Here is a 21,634-nt window from a genome sequence, read left to right as displayed (position 1 = left end):
TGTTATGGATGTCAAAACGATCATCCCAGTCAAATTCAACACGATAAATGCCTGATGTTGAGTCAAGAAGAAAAATTGGACGAGTATCTGGACGAAGCTTGGAGTCTCATCTCGAACAAAGACGTGTTGCACCAGTGGTATAAAGACTTGCGTGAACATTCTTGTCCACCATTAACCACTCAAGAGATCCATCGTATCGAAGCTCTCCTATATCAGAGTGAGGAAACAGAACGAATAACCGTTTATTCGTCAGACATTTTCAAGCAAAAAGTCAGGATCGAATTGACGACTTATTATTACCTGTGAAGAAGAAAACAAAACAAATGGATACCTGGGAACTTTATTACCTTTTGAACCACAGTTCGTATACGGCTTCTTGGAATCCTGTCGTCTGTGCTAAAGATGAACTCCCTCATCGCAAACCTAAAGACCATCAAGCTTACGTGATCAACACGGACGACAGTCATCTCCCAGGAACCCACTGGGTAGCCGTCTACTTTCCTCAAGAAGGATGTGTGGAATATTTCGATTCGTACGGATTGCCCCCTTTGGAAGACGATATCATTGACTTTATGAGAAGAAATGCTCAAACCACCCGATTCAATAATGTGAAATTACAAGGCACAGATTCCTTGGTGTGCGGACAATATTGTGTGTATTATCTGCATCATCGCAGCCTAGGCTATTCCTTAGAACAGTTAGTGACTCATTTTGATCCTCGTTCTTCTGCTAGAAACGATGTGAAAGTAGATCGATGGTTTTGTGACCATTATGCTTATCTTTTGTCTCAAGCTAGGAAACGTAGTGTCCATCAATGGCCTAATGATTTCCAACAGTGGAAATCACAATTTCATTCACAACGTTGTCAGCCCTGTTTAAAGTAAATTATCCATTGAAAAAAATGTTAGTGATTAGAAAAAATTGTTTGATGTTATAGTGTTGGATTATTGTTAAAAATGTTAGAGTTGTTGTTTAGTGTTAAGTGATTTTTGAATAAAAAATGTTGTGTTTTGAAAAAATGCTTTTGTCTTTTGTTTAGCTATAAGAATGTTGGATTGATGCTCTTTCATTTCTTACTATCCCTCTCATGACACTCACTAAACGTTGCGACTCGAAAACCGTGTGGGGATGTTTTCCTTCACGTCCGCGCTTTGACTTTAAGAACCGGTTTGTTCCCAGTCTAACCATCCACTGTCGACTCATCCTCCTAAGAAGATGTGCTCCAAACTAGCTAAGCTCAACGAAGCCTACGTGAATTTGCATAGGGTCAGACACAGTCTGATACCGAAGCCAGAAGAAATAGAGAATGTGAGAATGTTAAAAATCACTGAAGACCTAATAGAAGAGCTCTTCAGAGAAGAAGTGAACAGGGAAAAAGAAGAATGGACAGAGAAGTACAGACTTCAAAAACAGCAGCAACAGCAACAACAAGAACAGCAGCAGCAACCTGAACCTGACAGAGGCTTTGTCGATTGCCGTATCGACACCAAAGAGTTCTTCTTCTCTTTCCGAAGAAGCAGACCTATTGCCAGAAAGTCTATCCTCAGAGGACATCGCATTCTTAGAAACTAAAAAAAGAATGCCATAGCAAAACAAAAACAGCCCTTTTCAGGGCTACCCTATACTCTAGAAAAGAAATAACTATTAATTTGCCAATGTGAGTAGGTAGAGTAGTGTGAAAATAAACACTAACTCTTGCTATTAAAAATGTGAGGGTATGTGTTGGTGTGATAGTGTTAGTAAGAGCTTAAAAAAATAAGTTGGTGTGGATAGTAGATTAAAATGATATCTTTTCTTAGTGTTTGAGGTGTAAATTTGGGGTTAGATTGGATTGATTTGAGTATGTGGATAGTAGATTGAAGTGATTTATAAAAAATTTTAAATAGTAATGGGTAGCATAAAAAGTGAGTGAGTGTTTCTTTTAGGTCCGCGCATTGTTGTTTTTTTGGTCATGATGTAGGTAAGATGAATTTTATGTTATTAGGGGATGTTTTCCTTCACGTCCGCGCTTTCAGTATAAATTGAAACTCGTTCGGCAGTCCAGCTACCCTTGTTGATTGATCAACACCAAAAAATGAACACGAGACTTGAGAAACTGTTGGAGCTTCATGTGCATCTGGAATATGCCAGGCGCATATTAAATGAACTGGCCGCGGAAGCCATTGTCGAGGAGGGAAGGATAAGAGAGGAGGAAAGAAGAAACAAAGAAGAGGAGGAGAGAAGATATAAAGAAGAAGAAAGAAGATATAAAGAGGAAAGAAGAAACAAAGAAGAGGAGGAGGAAAAGGAGAGAAGAAAAAATTTCAAAATCCCAGAGAGCGAAAATTGGGATTCTGAAGCGACATATCCTGCCTCTGCTCTCTCCCCCCAAAAGGTAAAAAGTAACTGGGGGATAAGATGCGTATGTGGCGCCAGGCCTGGAAGGTGCCACCATTAACCAGGTGCCCATGAAGTTCCAAACAAAACAGCCCTTTTCAGGGCTACCCAATACTCTAGAAAAGAAATAACGATCGATTTGCCAATGTGTGTAGGTAGAGTAGTGTGAATATAAACACTAACTCTTTATTAATAGTGGAAGTGTATGTGTTTGTGTGTTTGTGTTTGTAAATGATGAAGTAAGTTTGTGTGAATAGTAGATGATGGGTTTCTTAGCGTATGTGAAGAGTATAGTTGGGGTTATATTATATGAAATGAAAAAGTAGGGGGATGTTTTCCTTCACGTCCGCGCGTTGTTCGGTCATGATCTAGGTAAGATCCATTTTATGTTTTTAGGGGGATGTTTTCCTTCACGTACGCGCTTTAAGTATAAGAACCCACAGTATTCGTCGTTCAAACCATTCTGCAAAGAATAAAAAGAAGATGGCGTCAAACCAAATGGACAAAATACAAACCTTGCAAGACGTTTTAGACAACTTAGGAATAATGGAACAGATGCTAATAAGACTCGTTGAAGACCATTATTCCTATAGTCCCCATCGTGTAAAGATGGAAATTAATAACTTAAGAAAAGCAAAGGACAAGATTAGTGGTGTCATGAAAGAGATAAAGGAGGAGAAGGAGGATGAAGAGGAAAGAATAAGAATACGCAAATGGAACGAAAAAATTGAAAAAGAGGAAGAAAGATGAGGAGGAAGAGAAGAAGAAAGAAGAGGAGGAGAAGAAGAAAAAGAAAGGGAAGAAGAGAAAGAGTGTTGGAGATAAAATAAGAAGTTGGTGGAGGAAAAGAAGAAATTAGAAGCAGAAGAAGAAAACCCAAAGGCCCTTTTCAGGGCCAGCCATATTTCTCGAAAAGAGATAGTCTTTGAATTGCCTACCCCTTTTTTTTAAATTTAAATTTAAATTTTTAAATTTAAAAATTTTTTTTTAAAAAGAATCCCATATTCAATTCCCCTTGACACTAGACAGTCCCACGATTTATTCCCATGTTAAATTCCCCTTGACGCTAGATTGTCCCACGATTTATTCCCATGTTAAATTCCCCTTGACGCTAGATTGTCCCACGATTTTTCTCCATGTTAATTTTCCATTGACGCCAGATTGTCCCAAGGGGTTCTGTAATGCTAATTCCCATTGACGCTAGGGTATCCCACTTCACTACTTATGACTCAGCCGGGGATCGAATCCACGACCTCTCGCATCCGAGGCGGACGCTCTAACCACTAGGCCACCGGAGCGGTACGGATAGTAGGTTTGAGGAAATGGATAGTACATGTCTGGATTTTTATTCATTCTAAGTGAATGCTAAACGTATAAACATCTTCAGTATTATGTTTTCCCTTGTCGTCGTACAGGCCTACGATGTCAAACTTATGGACCAACTGTGTAATGTTAAATTTCCATTGTCGCCATAGAGACCTACTTGACATAATGTTGATCTCTTATTGTCGCCATACAGGCTCACAACCTTAAACCTATGTACAAAGGGCACACTGTTAAATTCCCATTTGTGGCCATATATATCCACAACCTTAAACCTATGTACAAAGGGCACGCTGTTAAATGCACGTTTGTGGCCATATATATATATCCACAATGTTAAACCAATATATTAAAGGCATATTGGTAAATTCCCGTTTGTGAACATCATAGATGATAAAAACGTTTTTTTTTTTTTCGTTTTTTTATTTTACCTCGAAAAACGCGTTTTTTTACGTTTATTTTTTTTTGTGCGTTTTTTATATGACTTCATTCACACGAAAAAGCGAAACCGTATGCAGTGCAAGAGAGTGCGAGATGTAGTGTTTGTGCATGCAAATCTTCGCCTGAAAGAAAAGCTGGACAATTATATAGAGGAAACCATAGAGTGGTCAGATCAGTCAGATGGTGATAGCGACATTGAGTGAAACAAATTTCAATGTTATCTGGACTACGGTTTAAAACTTTTGACATTTTTTCATATTTGTATCAATGAAACTTTAAAACTGGTATGTAGCCTGTAAATAAGTAAAATATTGAATTTTGTGTTGCCTAAAAACTACTGGAACGTTTTTTTTTTTTCTTTTTTATTTATTGAGAAAAATGCGTTTTTTACGTTTTTTATTTTAATTTTAACGTTTTTAACATATATGGTGAACATATAGATCTACAACGTTAAACCTATGGACTAAAGGCATACTGTTAAATTTTTGTTTGTGACCATATATATCCAAGATGTTAAACCTATGAATAAAGGCATGATGTTAAATTCCAGTTAGTCGCCAGAGAGGTCCACTCAGGATAAACATATAGTAATAAATTATGCGCATTTGTTATAGCGCCCCATTTTAAGGAATTCTTATATTTGTGTGATTACTTGTTTGATTGTTCTAGGATCGTGCAAATTTATTGTTATAAACCGGTGCGGAGTAGTTTGCGCTCGTGAAAAAAAAGTTTCTGAATTTAATTATATCCATGTCACCGCTTCACCAGGTTTGATGAATATATCGCAACGTGTGTGTGTCTACGCCATTAAACACAACTAAAATATTACAGTTATCTCTGATCACTTTTGGTATTTGTGTGTATCGTTGAGTAACATAAATAACATCGGTATTTTTATGTCTACCACGGGAAAAAATCCTAGCTGGATTTGACTGTTTATCTAGCATCACATCATCATACACAACTAAATTATTAATAAATCCGTTTAAAACATCAACGGACGGTGCTTCATCAATATCTGTTATAAACTCTATAACATCATTATTTTCGTCCAGTAATCGCGCGTTTTCGTTAAAATCTTTAAGTACTTCATAACATCGTTGATCATCAGCGGATGGTGCTACCAAATACAACTTATTCCATTTCAACCATCTCATTATCAGATTAAGTAATAATTGCGTCTTACCCGATCCAGATGGTCCCATGATAATCATTCTGATGGAATTCGGTAGTGCAGGATGGTGTTTAACTGGCTCTCGCTGCCGAGTTGCTGAGAAATCAATTATATCCATATATATTATAATATGAATTTATATTGTTTACGCTGTAAAGTTAAAACTACAACCACTGATTTAGCTACGGTTATAACAAAAAATAAAAAAATAGCGTATGGTGGAAAATGTTCTGTATGCGGTAGAAGGAAATTTTCGTTTTTACCTAATAGGCGCGGTGGTGATATTGCTAATTTGATGTCAAAGTTTCCAGGTGCTCCATGGGCTAAATACAGCGGAGAAAAACATCTACCAGGATATAATTATTGCGGTCCTGGTACTCGACTCGATATCAGGCTTGATAATCAGGATCAACCAAAACCAGGCGAGGAACCAGTAAACGCTATTGATCGAGCTTGTCATGTTCATGATGTAGCTTATAAGAGTAAAAATCTACAAGATAGGCATATTGCAGATGTGAAATTAATCCATGCATTAAATTCCATAAAAAATAAAAATATCAGAGAATCATTAGCTAATTGGTTAGTAAGATCTGCGATGAAAAGTAAATTAGCGCTAGGGGCTGGTAATATATCATGGAATCGATTTATTATTCACCAATTGGATACTGGAAGGGTAAAGCAGCAATTAGTAAACTCGCTGATGCAGCAGCAGTTAAACATTCTGCTGCTAAAACGTGGTTGTCCAGGCAGGCAATATGGCAAATTTATCTACCACGTCCTAAGCAAATTCGATTTGCACATTTCAGTGTCAGTGTTCCTAATGAAGTTCATCAAGCTGATATTTTATTTTTACCATATGATACTGTACTTAGAAAAACGTACAAATACGCGCTAGCTGTTGTTGATGTTGCAAGTAGATATAAAGAAGCAGAACCGTTAACGACTAAAACAGCTGCTGAAGTAGCCGACGCATTTAAACGAATTTATCAACGAGGACCATTACGATGGCCACAGCTGCTACAGGTTGATCCTGGCAAGGAATTTCTTGGTCCAGTATCATCGTTGATGAAACAACATAATACCAAAATACGACGAGGACATACTGCAATTCATCGTGATCAGGCAATTGTTGAGCGATTTAATCGAACACTTGCCGAGCGGTTATTTGGATATCAATACGCGAAGGTATTGATTCAGGATAAAAGATCTCGTGAATGGGTGGCAAGATTACCAAATGTGATAGCAGCGTTAAATAATGAAGTAACTCGAACGACCAACATGAAACCTATTAATACAATTGCAAGCGCGCACATACCTACACAACGACGTGATCTTTCAGCACAACCATTATTAGGTAATATCACTGTAAGGTATTTATATGAGCCCGGCGAACTAGAAGGTGGTAAAAAAAGAGCGACTGATCCTATTTGGAGTGTTACCACACATAAGATATCCACCGTAACTAGATCCTCAGGTAGACCCGCAATCTATAGACTAGATTCGGCTGCTCCTCAACGCGGATTTGTACGTGAACAATTACAAGTTAATAAAATCAAACATGCCTCCGGGATAACATTTAACAGTTCGATCTCGTGGAAATATTGTTACTGCCTTAGTCCACGCATGTGCGTTATGATCAATAATTTCGATCGAAGCTCCTTTTGATCTATATTTTGATTCATACAAAATTTCTCCTGTTATCGTCGCTACGGTTATTGGAAATCTTATTTTTTTTCCTAACTCAGCGACATCTTTAATAGACGCACCAGTATCTTTAACGATTTCTCCCCACGTGTTTATTATTTTACGTCTCTTATCCGTTAGACCGTTTCCACGAGTCGAAACGGTAAAATTTTCTGTTACTCGTTCAGCTACACAATTTATTTTTGAAAATTTCATCGGCGCTAGTTTATCAACGCTAGGTTTTTCATTCATCACATAGATTCCATAAATAACCGCGGTCACAGGATATGCTCGTTCATAATACGGTTTGTCAATACCTGTCAATAGACCTGGTTTGCAATCTTTACTTAGTACGACAGTTTTTTTATTACCGTGGACAGGATCATATTTGTCACGGATAATCCAATCATTTGTTTCTGTCAACACGACGAATTTTATTCTGAGAAGATACTTGCGATTATCAAGATAGTTAATGATAATTGCTGCTCGTTTGTCGTTCATCATAGCGTTAATGATATTTTTGTCGCGTATAATCTTGAACGTTGACCAGACATGAGATGCACCATCTGTGTGAAATTCTTTCTTGGCGTCGTGAATTTTATTAATCAAACTTTTATTTTTCGGATCAACCAGATCTCGTACTGGTAAGTCTGGAGATATTCTGTCGAGGTTTAATTTATCCACGCTCCAGGGCTTTATTCGGGATAATCTATCGAATTCGTTCATATTATATTTCAAACAAATATTTAAATTAAAATATTATGTATACAATGTCTCAATGCAAATGGCTTATCGTGGGTTCATTGACTCGTTGTAATAAATCCTGTAAAAAGGAATTCTGCGGACAACACATGCAAAACGTTCACCGTGGAAGCTTAGGACCAATACCATGTCTGCGATGTGGTGCTGGAGTACAAGAAAAAACACAGTTGTGTGCGTGTTGTGGTGGTAAACGATACAGAGGGCTTAAAAGATATTATGACAAAAAAAATAACGACCCTGCCTGAGTCAATAACAATGCTATAAAATCCGTGGAGAATTATCTAAGTTTTCAGACAAATTATGATTTAAACAAATTATATTATTGTATAATGGAGCAAAATGAATTTGTCCCACATCCTATAATAGGTGGCGCTATACAGTTTCGCATTTTGCATAGGGTTAGGAATTTAAAGAAAAAGAATGTCCCCGGCTTTCCTCACTGGTTATACTGGCTATTTAAAAAAGACCTTGTATATCTTAGGTATAATGCAAAGAACCTTTAATTCCCTTTATTTTGGTGTATGATTGATGGGTGTACTGTGGGTTATAGAGTATACAGCTTGGCCTTACTTCAAATGTGCACCTTTCAAAAAAGTGCTAGCTCTACTTGGTCATTTTCACTTCCTGAACTTCAGAGGTCAATTGTATAAAAACGAGCCGATAACTTTTTTTACATTTTATATATTTGGTAATTCATTCATTGCACTTTCAGAAGCTGGTATTGTCTAGTCTGGCAAAATTCATTTTCCCTATTTTAATAGCTGCTATGTATAGTGTACTTTAGACTAATTCAGACTGATTTTTTAACACAAGGGGGCAGTCATTTTAGTTAGCAGTGTGCTTAAATCATGTAAAATTTCCAAAAGTACAATATCCAAAAGAAATATCATCCACATTACATTAATGTAGCATAGAGGTATGCAAACATTCTCTCCACTGTGCATGTTTTAAATGCGAACTACTTCACCTTACATACGTCACTCTCTCAAAAGCACATATTATCTGGTGAGCGCCACCATAAAGAAGATGTAGGTATTATTTTTTTATGATTTAATTATGTTTATATGGCTGAAACATTTAAGTCGCAAGCATCAAAACAATCCTTATGAATAATTCTCCTGCCTTTTTCCCCACAGAACAGTATTTATGAGTGTCAGAGTCTCTAACAAGTCCAGCCTACCCCCCCCCATGATAAAAGTGAGCTATTTTAAGAATGCACATTACATTTTGTAAACATAGCAACCAATGTTATGCTGAATGATAGGAACATGAAACTAGCCAGAATTATTTCTGAGATATCAACAATGAATTTTACAATTAGAAAAGGGAGGTAACTCATCTGCTTCATAAAGGTCAAAGGTCAAAGTGTAAAATATTTGCCTATTGTTTAATATGGAAGAAGCGAATTCACTTTCTCATCATTTATTTTTTTATTTCATTGCAAATAAATGAAAAGAAACATTTTCACCATATATTTCTGTCACTTATTGCAACAGTTTTAAATTTAAGTTGACTCTATTCCTATATTCTAAGTCTTCTAATTTCCCCATAATTAAGGTCACTACTCACACAAACATACCTCATGGCAAATTATGTAAGCAAGAGAAAAACGATCATAATTAGCTTATTTTCATGCTTAAATGCAATATGAATGTACCATTTTATTCAGAACATCATACATAATTATATGAAAATAAAAAAAAATAATTGCAAACATTTTTTTATTTTCTTTAAGGTGGCGCTATACAGTTTCGCATTTTGCATAGGGTTAGGATTTTAAAGAAAAAGAATGTCCCCGGCTTTCCTCACTGGTTATACTGGCTATTTAAAACAGACCTTGTATATCTTAGGTCTAATGCAAAGAACCTTTAATTCCCTTTATTTTGGTGTATGATTGATGGGTGTACTATGGGTTATAGAGTATACAGCTTGGCCTTACTTCAAATGTGCACCTTTCAAAAAAGTGCTAGCTCTACTTGGTCATTTTCACTTCCTGAACTTCAGAGGTCAATTGTATAAAAAAGAGCCGATAACTTTTTTTACATTTTATATATTTGGTAATTCATTCATTGCACTTTCAGAAGCTGGTATTGTCTAGTCTGGCAAAATTCATTTTCCCTATTTTAATAGCTGCTATGTATAGTGTACTTTAGACTAATTCAGACTGATTTTTTAACACAAGGGAGCAGTCATTTTAGTTAGCAGTGTGCTTAAATCATGTAAAATTTCCAAAAGTACAATATCCAAAAGAAATATCATCCACATTACATTAATGTAGCATAGAGGTATGCAAACATTCTCTCCACTGTGCATGTTTTAAATGCGAACTACTTCACCTTGCATACGTCACTCTCTCAAAAGCACATATTATCTGGTGAGCGCCACCAATAACAAACTACGAATCAAATATTGATGGTATGATCAGAAATTGTCAGAAGAAAGTACCAGTTGGTTCTGTTAATAATCATGGTTATCTATTGTTTACTGCTGGGAAGAAACCTTATCTCTGTCATCGATTTGTGTATGAATGTCACAAGGGGTTGATCAAAGATGGTCTTGTGATCGATCATATTTACGGAAATTCTCAAAATAATAATTAATCCAACCTTCGAGCTGTTACACAGAGCGAGAATAATACATGTGGTAATAATGGGAGATGTAAAACAACCGGAAAGAGGGCGGTAAAATCTGCAAACATAGAAACTGGCGAAGAAATTATATTTCAATCAATGAATTTAGCTGCGAAATATTTTAATATTAACTCGCCTTCAGTACAATTTGTCGCGGAAAATATATATAAATCCACTCTTTCCAAAAAATATAAACAAAAAATTATTTTCTATTATTGTTAATGAGATAAAGTATTATCACTACCTCGAATTATATTTATTAACTATTTATTTTATGGACCCGGTATTGTACAATCGTATACTACTTATTTTTCGACTTATGCGAAAGGGAGATAATTCTTTCAATATATCTTTCTTCGTAGATTTCTGATTTTTATGGTCGTAATTAGTGAATTAACCATCTACGTCGTAATTAATATCAATAAATATACTAAAGAAAGATATTTATGGTTTTTTAGCTCACAAAATAGAAGAATAAACGTATTTCACATCGTACATTATAGCGAGCTATTTTTAAATCTGTTACGAGAAATTGAGGCAAAACACGCTGTTTTAATGCAGATATTTACAATCTGTTCAGAAATACAGAAATATTTAATCCGATCTGTAGGTGGTAAAACGTTTGATGGTGCAGTGGTAGTATGTAAATATATTTTATCAAGACAGAACACGCTGTTAGTGCAAGATATTTACAATCTGTTACGTGAAATCGAGGCAGAACACCTACTCATTTACATATTTACAATATATTCAGAAACCACTGTTTTAATACAGAAATATTTCCAATCTATTCAGAAACCGCTGTTTTAATGCAGAAATATTTACAATCTATTCAGAAACCGATCTGTAGCTATATAATAACTTCTGAAACGTATATTGTTAGATGGTTCGATAGCTCAGTTGATAACGTATCTGGCCGTGATACTCCAGGCCCCAGGATCGAATCCCATGACTGACAACTCTCAGTCGTTTACGCATATTAGTGATTTTTATAATTAATTGGGGCACCGCCAGCCCCTCTACGCTCAACAAAGCCCCTCCAAACACACGTCACCGGTGGTTGATACATGTTTTGTATCACCCACGGGCTGATTATTGGGCGTGTGTGTGTGTTCTGTTGAGCGTAGAAAATGGCCCCATATATGTTTGTGCCGTCCTTAATTAAGATTTCATTCATTGTATATATTTCATTTCATTAATTCATTGTATATATTACATTTCATTCATTCATTGTATATATTTCATGTCATTCGTTCATTGTATATGTTTGTGTGTACCGTCCTTAATTAAGATTTCATTCATTGTATATATTTCATGTCATTCATCCATTGTATATGTTTGTGCCGTCCTTAATTAAGATTGTCATTCATTCATTGTATATATTTCATGTACCTACTGAACTTGCTAAAATACTCGAACAGAGGTTCACATGTGGGGATTGTCATTCATTGTATATATTTCATAAATGTTTGTGCCGTCATTCATTCATTGTATATATTTCATGTACCCACTGAACTTGCTAAAACACTCGAATAGAGGTTCACATGTGGGGATTGTCATTCCTCATAGATGTTGTGTTGTGCCTCTTCCTGAACTCGCTAGAACACTCGACTAGGGGTTCATAGGGGATATTTTTTTATTTTAAATATATATATATACTAAATAATGAACTACGAAAATACAAGTATTATATTTCAAACAAATATTTAAATTAAAATATTATGTATACAATGTCTCAATGCAGATGGCTCATGGTGGGTTCATTAACTCGTTGTAATAAATCCTGTAAAAAGGAGTTCTGCGGACAACACACGCAGTGCATTAACCGTGGAAGCTTAGGACCAATACCATGTCTGCGATGTGGTACTGGAGTGCGAGAAAAAACAAAATTATGTGGAAAGTGCGGGGGAAAACGGTTCAGAGAGCTTAAAAGATATTATGACAAAAAAAATAATAATAGTGAAAATGCTATAAAATCCGTGGAGGATTATCTAAGTTTTCAGACAAACAATGATTTAAACAAAAAATATTATTGCATATATGGAGCAAAATGAATTTGTCCAACATCCTGTCGTAACAAACTACGAATCAAATATTTATGGTATGATCAGAAATTGTATGCTTAAAAGACCGGTTGGTTTTGTCATTAATACTGGTTATCTAATGTTTACTGCTGGAAGGAAAAATTATCTCTGTCATAGATTTATTTTCGAGTGTCACAACGGATTGATCGAAGATGGTTTTGTTATTGATCATATTGACGGGAATCCTCAGAACAACTCCTTATCCAACCTTCGTGTTGTCACGCAAAGCGTGAACTCTGCACGTGGTAATACTGGAAGATGTAAGACAGTTTCTAGAAGGGTGATCAAGGCTACAAACACAGAAACTGGCAAAGAAATTATATTTCAGTCTATGAACGCGGCTGCGAAATATTTTGATATTAACTCGCGTGTGGTAAAATACGTCGCAGAAAATATAACCAAATCTACTTTCTCAAAAGTATATAATCAGAAAATCACCTTTCAATATTGTTAACTATCATCACCACATTGAATTATATTTATTTGGAGTCGCTGTATGTCCCCCTTATACTACTGAATTTTTAATTATGCAAAAGGGAGATTACTTTGTAATATATAGTTTTCTTCGTAAATTTCCCATTTTTATGGTCAGATTAACCATTTACGTCGTACTTAATTACTCGTAGAAGTATATTTATGGTTTCTAACTTACAAAATAGAAATTTCCCATCATACAACATAGCGAGAAACTGAGGTAACTTGACCGTTGTTATTGATCCGCGAGTAGTTGTAGGCAGAACATGCTGCATTTACAATCTGCTTAGAAACCGTTGTTATGCACAAATCGATATGCAGGTGTATTCATACCGCACGCAGGTTTGTATTTGCAGTCTGTTACGAAAAACACTGTTATATTCATAAACCGTTGTTATAATACAGATATATTCAGAAACCGTCATTTTAATGTAGAAACAGTTATTTAAATGTAGAAACTATTCCGCTGTTTTAATTCAGAAATGCTGTAGCTATATATTAACTTCCGAAACATATAGTGTTAGATGAATTTGATAGCTCAATCCGTATCGTATTGGACTGTGACGTTCGCGGTCCAGGATCGAATCCCATGACTGACAATTGGTCGGGTGGTTACGCATATTAGCGATTTTTATAATTAATTGGGCTCCGCCAGCCCCTCTCCGCTCTCAAAACCATCCAAACCACATATCACCGGTGGTTAATACATGTTTTGTATTACCTACGGGTTGATTATTGGGGTAGGTTATTCTGTTGAGCGGAGAAAATGGCCTCATTCATTTCATCTCATTATATATATTTCATCTCATTTCATTCATTCATTCATTTCATTCATTTCATTTCATACTTAATGAACCTGCTTAAAGACTCGAATAGAGGTTCATCCATAATATATGTTTGTGCCGTCCCCCTTCTTGGGCCTCTAGACCGTTGTTTGACGGGTTAGAAGCTCTCGTAGAAGGAATATTTCGTGTGCCTGATGAACTTGATAGAATGCGATGGCAAGCTATGAGTTCTTGGTTGTACTGTCTTTCATTCATTGCATACTTAAACCTGCTAGAGGTTCACATTTCATAATATATGTTTGTGCTGTCCTTGAAACATCCCGACGAACTCGCTAAACACTCGCTAGGGGTTCTATAGGGATAATTTTTTAATTTTAAATATATATATACTAAATAATGAACTACGAAAATATCAATGATGTAATTGTTGCTATTAAAAAATTGGAAAAAGATGGAATTAATATATCTAATGAACTAAATCCTGAAAAAATAGTTTCTGATTTTGAGATTTTACAAGAACGTAAAAACCAAGGAATACACACACTATCATCTGAATATAAGCTCATGAAACGGATTCAGGCGGCAATGTTTCAGTCGCTAGCTACCGTAGAAGATAATCAGGTGCAGGAATTCGTTCCTCTCTCCGCCGCAGTGGAAAAAATTAGATCGCTGTTATCCCACGAGTACGAGGAAAAGAAAACAATTAGTACTCGCATAAGACTATTAAGAAAAATTATGTTAGCGAGTAACCTAGTTGGTGAAACGATCCAAAGTAGTAATTCCGATGAAGATGACTGAGATCTTTATTCTGAATTTGATGGGTGAGTTGGTACTCAGATTTATGCAATTTGCAATTTTGATGGATGAGTTGGTGCTCAGATTTATTATTTATTTATTTATTTTTTCTGAATTATTATTTATTTCTGAATTTGATGGGCTAGTTGGTACTCAGATTTATGCAATTTTTAACTCTGATTGGCTAGTTGGTACTCATATTTGTTATTTATTTATTTATTTTTTCTGAATTATTATTTATTTCTGAATTTGATGGGCTAGTTGGTACTCAGATTTATTATTTATTTCTGAATGAATTTATTTATTTACTGAATTAATTTGTTTTTTTTTAACTGAAATTTAACAAAATTGTACAAATTTCTTAATTTTGACTACCATTTACCCCATCAAAAACATAAAATTGTACAAATTTCTTAATTTTGACTACCATTTACCCCATCAAAATGAAGAATTTCTTAATTATTTCACAAAATACAACAAAATTGTACAAATTTCTTAATTTTGACTACCATTTACCCCATCAAATTTACAAAATTGTACAAATTTCTTAATTTTACAAATTATTTATTTACTGAATTAATTTATTTACTTACTGAATTAATTTATTTATTTACTGAATTAATTTATTTATTTACTGAAATTTAACAAAATTGTGCAAATTTCTTAATTTTGACTACCATTTACCCCATCAAATTTACAAAATTGTACAAATTTCTTAATTTTGACTACCATTTACCCCATCAAATTTACAAAATTGTACAAATTTCTTAATTTTGACTACCATTTACCCCATCAAATTTACAAAATTGTACAAATTTCTTAATTTTACAAATTATTTATTTCTGAATTATTATTTTATTTCTGAATTATTATTTATTTATAACTCTGATGGGTGAGTTGGTACTCAGATTTATGCAATTTATAACTCTGATGGGTGAGTTGGTACTCAGATTTATGTGAAATGATCAAATTTTCAGAAAAAATAAAACATTTTAAAAAAGATGAATTTTTTAACAGATATATTTATTCGACTTTGATGCAGGAGTGTGCCTGATCTCTCTCGACGGAGTTCATCTAATTGTTCTTGTGTTAATAAGAAATCCTCGTTTCCGTGTTCATCGATGGCTAAATTGTTCTATGTTTTGTGAAAACGCGCGTTTTCAAGTGTATAAAAACCCTCACATTAAGATTTCACATACAGATTTATTACAAGCTCTTCTCCACGTAGGTCAATTAAGCGATTAAGGTGGTCTGTGAGTTTGAAATTTATTCGTGACAAATACTGATTATGTGTGCGTAGATAAACAGGATTGGTTGGTACTTGTACGATCAAATCACCAGGGGGAACTTGTGGTGTGAACGTGTATAGGTTGTATCCTTCTTGAGCCTGATTTAATTTTCCAAGATCTATTTGATAACTGCCTTCGATTACGTCACAAACTAGATTAACCGCGACCGTCGACGTTATATTAACGATTCCCGGAGATATGTGTCTACCGCCGCCGAGTGGATCATTATTATGTCTGAGAACAGTTGCTGGTGGGGCTATTTTTCTCCACACAGCTAGTATTTCAGAAAAGTTTCTCGCGACAAGATCACTGAGTGATCTTATCAATTCGCCAGTTTCAAATCCTGGTAGTGTAAAATTTAATAAATCTGCTTCAGTTATTTTATAATGATCAATGTATGTTTGTTTGATACTATTTTTTTCTCCTGTATCTGTAAAATTATTAGCATTTATTACCTCAATAATGGTCTGATTAAAATGTTTAAGATCCAATACAATTTGATTTAAATGTTGTATCGTTGCAATGATCTGATGTCTTAGATCGTCATTAGGATATTCCAGGATATAGTTTTTAAACAACTGTGCTAGTGTCATTAATGTAGTTGTGTATTCAGTTTTAATTTCGCTAACCTTTGATCTGAAATCTCTTTCATAAACAATATTAGTTGATGTTTTCACATCAAAATCAATGATAGAAAACGGTGTCATAGGATAATATTTTCCATCATTAATAATACGAAAATCCCTACCAGTCCATGGATACAAATTTCGGTATTTTGGAGTTGTTATAAACCCGGCATTGTCAGTGATAAAATCAATTAATTTTGGCTCTGGTGGTCCTTCATACACTGGCGCAATATCAGGCCAACCTAGTACGGATCTTATTGTGGACTGATAAATATCAACGACGTAATCAGGAGAGTTTATTTCAATCGTCGAGGACAGGGTCGGCTCATGAACATTAATTGATATTTTTGCTTCTTTCCTGTTATTGATTTTATTCTGCGCGCAAATTCATCATTTATTTGTTCGACCTCATAACTACCAGTTGGTATTCTAACAACAACCCAGTCAGGTGTTCCATCGGGTTTGTCTTTATCAGCAAATACAAGCGAATTATTTGCTGGTGTACCATTAAATGATCTCGATCTGATGTTTGGCCAGCTGTAATATACTCGTAATTGTGCTAGTGCAATTTCATTCGCGCGAATTGCAGTTGGAAAATTGATGTTAAATTCAGGATTAATCGAGCTTAGCGAGATCATCGTGGTCTTGTGCGGGGTTGTGTTCGTCACGATCTGCTGCAGTAATTCCGTCATTATTGATACTCGTACCTTTAATACCAGCGCAATTGTATACGCTGATCATCATTGAAAACTCAAAATCGGATATAATTCCATCACTGAGACTCGCTGATAACAACGAGGATAACCTCGTGTATGCGACAGTTGCTATGTGTAATTTTATCTTGTAATCGGATAATTTTTCATTCGTGCAAGTACATATTTTTTTTGCAACGATATTAAGCACACCTGCAATTGTCGTAGTTGCACAAACACAAATAGTCACAGCTACTGGTGCCATCATTGTTACCGCGGATAATAGTATTCCGCTTCCGGCAACAACAGCGGATACCGAATAAACAACAACGTCGATGATAACTAATCGTCGTTGATACTTTTTTATTTTTGCTGTATATTGTTCGACTCGATCTTTCAACGCTACCTGCCATTCACGCGCTTGATTGTACCTAAATCCTTGAACGTCGATAGCACTCAGTTGAGGTGTTTCAGCTACAAATTCCAAACACCACCAGAAGGATGTTGCGGTTAATTTCTTATCAGCTGCTTCCAGAATAAATATTTCCTCGGTTCCGTTATTTAATATGACTGATACAACCCCGGAAAACTTATCAGTTGAATGACGCCATGGATACGTTGTAAATATTTCAAATTATGCAGCACTAAACACAGACAGCCTGTACACACCAGTGACTGTTGCAGTATATTTGATAGTATTATTTTGCTGCGACCATGTTGCAAATCCCGATGATACCGTGCATACGATGTTGATAATATGCCCGGAAGTCATTCCGGTTGGGATTTTAATCAGACTGGTTTTATTAACGATTTCAGGAATTCCCGCTACGATGTTTTGCTGTGTTTGTTTGATCGTGTCTAGGTTAGTTTTGATATCAACGAGTTTCATGTCAACGGCCTGCGGAGTGCCGAAGAATTTATCTATGGATTCGTCGGTTTTTTTGAAAATTTCTTCGAAATCTTCCAAAAGCGCCTACGTGAACATCATACTCGGCTCTCAGCGTGGATAATTTATTATCTACGATACCATAGCTAATGTCAACATAATTTTTCGTTGCAGCATCTTCACCGGATGTTGGATCTCCTAAAACTACTATTTTATTTCCGTTCATGCTAAGTTCACCTGTCATTGTGTCACCGGTATTTTTTACGCGATTAACAACAGCTGCCGTAATTTGATTTCTGATGGTTGTAAACGATATACTTGAATCCCTGATTCTGCCGCTGTCAGTAAACACGGGTATATTATCCGTAACTGCACCAAGTACTCGTCGAATTATATCATTCCATTTGATATTGCTGCTTTTTAGTTTACCATGTCGATCCTGAAAAATAACAACCTCATCTGGGTCAACTCCAGCCAGGTTCATGATATCAGCGAGGTCATCCTTAGTCGCGTACTTCGATAGATCAACGTCGCCGGGCTTTTTCGTAACGCGTGAGGAAGATCTTCCGTAAATATCAACCATTATAATAAGACCTGTTGTTTAAAACGAATCGGTTGCTTGTATAATCATGCACGACTTTATGTGGCGGCCTGGATGATTTTGATATAGCGTCAAGTACATTAATTACTTCACGGCCGCATATTGGCGGATCTGTCACTGTTTGTGTGGGTAGCGTTGAATACCAAACTTTGGTTCTTGCGTGAAGTGGTGCAACATACTTGATAAATTCAACAGGCGGAGCTAACCCGTATGAATCAAAATAAACGATTCCACGTGGATCGACCGCGTATGATACCCAATGAGTACCGGGTCCGGAACGTTCGTCGAGATTAATAATACCTGTTTCGAGTTTGTTTGGTTGTTTTGGTAATTGATCTCGCATGAAAACACCTCTAAAGGCTTTTATTTTTAATCGTTTAGCAGCATCAAGTAAATCAAAATTTGATGCTGGAACGTCTAACGTGGAAGCTTTAGACCTCTTCCCCAACGAGATCCTGGCAATCTTAGACCGCGTCCCTTTTTTTTTGTATCCTTGCCCTGTTGCTTTCTTTAGAGCCATTCCAGCAGCTGTTCCAACAGCACCTAACGCGGCTGCTTTTGCTACGGCTGGCGCGGCAGCAGCTATTAACGCTGGAATAGCCGCGAGGAGTGGAAAAATACCGCCTGTTTTAATTGAGTCTTTAACCGCACCCGCAGAGAGATTGAGTTTGACGCCTGTTTTTGATTGTTTAGCGTCGTTGAAATGTTTAAGCCGGCGTTCTGATAATGATAGCTTATTTTGACCACCCGTGATCTGATCTCGCTTTAGTGATATTTTCATTCCGCAGTTTTTTGCTGAATTTGATTGAAGGTTTTTAATCTGACCTTGAGTCAGACTGACACTAACGTGTTGATATGGCATTTTATGATAATACTCGTGTTTTTAAATAACATGATTAAAGATTTTCCACTGGTGCATCAACGACTCTCATTCGACCACTACCACCTTCAAGTAACATGGCTTTATCGCTGAGAATAACCGCGATTGCTCTATAATTAACATTACCTGTATCTAATGTTGCTTTAAGATGTATATCAACGACAGATTGTTTTGATAGATCAAGATGCTCCAGTGAGAAATAATAAATCGGATACAAGGTTCTGAAATCATATTGTGATATTTGCAACCCAGTATCTACATTTTGATCATGTCCCATAAATGACATCAAACGATGATATGCACGTCCTATATGATTTTGTGCATAATTTAGTTGTATATTTTCTGTTGGTTCTTGTTGTCCGTTTATCCGTAAGGAAATATTTGTGAGACCTAATTGGTTAAATATCATATGAGAGTGAGTTTGTGAGTTTAAACGATTAGTTTCCTGAAACGCAATAAAAATATGCCGTGGTGCAGAAACACCTTGTTGTGACGCTATATGCCATGTAAACTGACCGTTAACATTAGTTTGCATACAATCTGTTCTTGTTATTAACCATGACAACAAGAATTTACCACCTGTGTCCATGAAAGAAATCAATTTTTGTTCTTCTGCGATCGTTGGAGTCATTACCGGCATCCACAGTGAAAGTTTCGATAATATTACTTTACCAGCATCACCAACAGGTCTCCACAGAGCGTCGTTATCATTAACCTTTCTTACAAGAACAACCGTGTGTCTAGCTCCAAAAATAACCCTTTTAACATTCCTACAAAATCCAAAAATGTGCGATAGTGGAATTGTACATGAAAAACCTCTATTGTCTCCTGACAACATATTTCTACGCGTTGCAAATCCCAAGTTGAAATTTTCACTAGAACCGTGAACCACTGGCCACACATCAGCATCACCGGTATTGGCATTATTTCTTGGTCGTCTTATATTATACGGATCGCTTTCAGGGTTATTGGAGTTATCTTTCACAAACATCATTGTGGGACCTGCTGATCTTGTATAATCATCAGAATATCTTGCTAGACCAATTATTGTTGTAGCAACGTCTACATCTTTCTCAATCAATTCAATATTTTTTCCATCAATCATATACGTGGCACTATCAAATAATGCCATGATCCCGTTGTTGACAAAACCAACTTTTACTGCACCTGCGTAGTTAGTATCATCCGTTTTTATAATTGTACCTTCTACCTCAATAAAGGCCTCAGCGGGTAAAAAGTATCTACTTGTGTCATGAACTTGTAGTTCAATTCTTCCACGTTGATCTGGTACTCGTGCTTCATAAGAATAAAACTGATAATCACGTACTGATTCATCTTTAAGGACAGGTGCTTCCATGTCAAATGCTGTGTCGGATACGCGCTTGAACATTTTATTATAATTATTTCGTCTAACACGTTGATTACCGCGTTCGGAAAATTCCACTTCCGGATATCAAACTTGAGATATTATTTCCCGATTCACCGAGTCCCTGATCTGCTAACGCTGCTAGTTTTTGATTTGCAGCTTGATTTATTATTTTACTTACGTCTGCGGGCATAATATCAGTACTTGCCAGTTTCACTGGTGGTTGTCGTTTTCGTCGCAATAATCGTGCTAGTCTATCTTTGATCGCCGAGAACGCCTTACCAGCAACATTGACAATTGCACCAGGAGCTTTTTCACGAACAATATCAATAGCTTTCATCGATAATTGTTTTGCAATAGGCGCTGCTTTTGGGGCTAACCTTGTAAATAATCCCTGAATGACATCACCAAGTCCATCTCCGTAAATAACCCTATAGATTGGTAATCGTGAGTTTACCGCTCTGACCGATACGGATTTACGATGATTATTGTGTACGATCATCTTATTTTATTTACCATTTATCTAATCGCGGTGACTAATCATCAAAGAGCTCATCAATAAGTTCTCGGTAAACGCCGATATCCATGATACCACCTTGAAATAGTCGCCGGCAAATATCAGCTGCTTCATTGGTTATTTCTGGTGAGTTATTTCCTGCACGTTTCCCCCCTATAAGAACTTCTAACCGTGACACGTCATTGCGGATATTATCAGGACAAACAAAATTATTTTCTCCTGATGCAGTCAAAAAACCACTTCCTACAGC

Source organism: Sinohyriopsis cumingii, chromosome 2 (assembly GCF_028554795.1).
Source record: "Sinohyriopsis cumingii isolate HCF-2022 chromosome 2, ASM2855479v2, whole genome shotgun sequence".
In the NCBI taxonomy this organism is placed as follows: Eukaryota; Metazoa; Mollusca; class Bivalvia; order Unionida; family Unionidae; genus Sinohyriopsis; species Sinohyriopsis cumingii.
The sequence above is the reverse complement of the archived record's forward strand: the minus strand, read 5'-3'. Positions refer to the sequence as shown.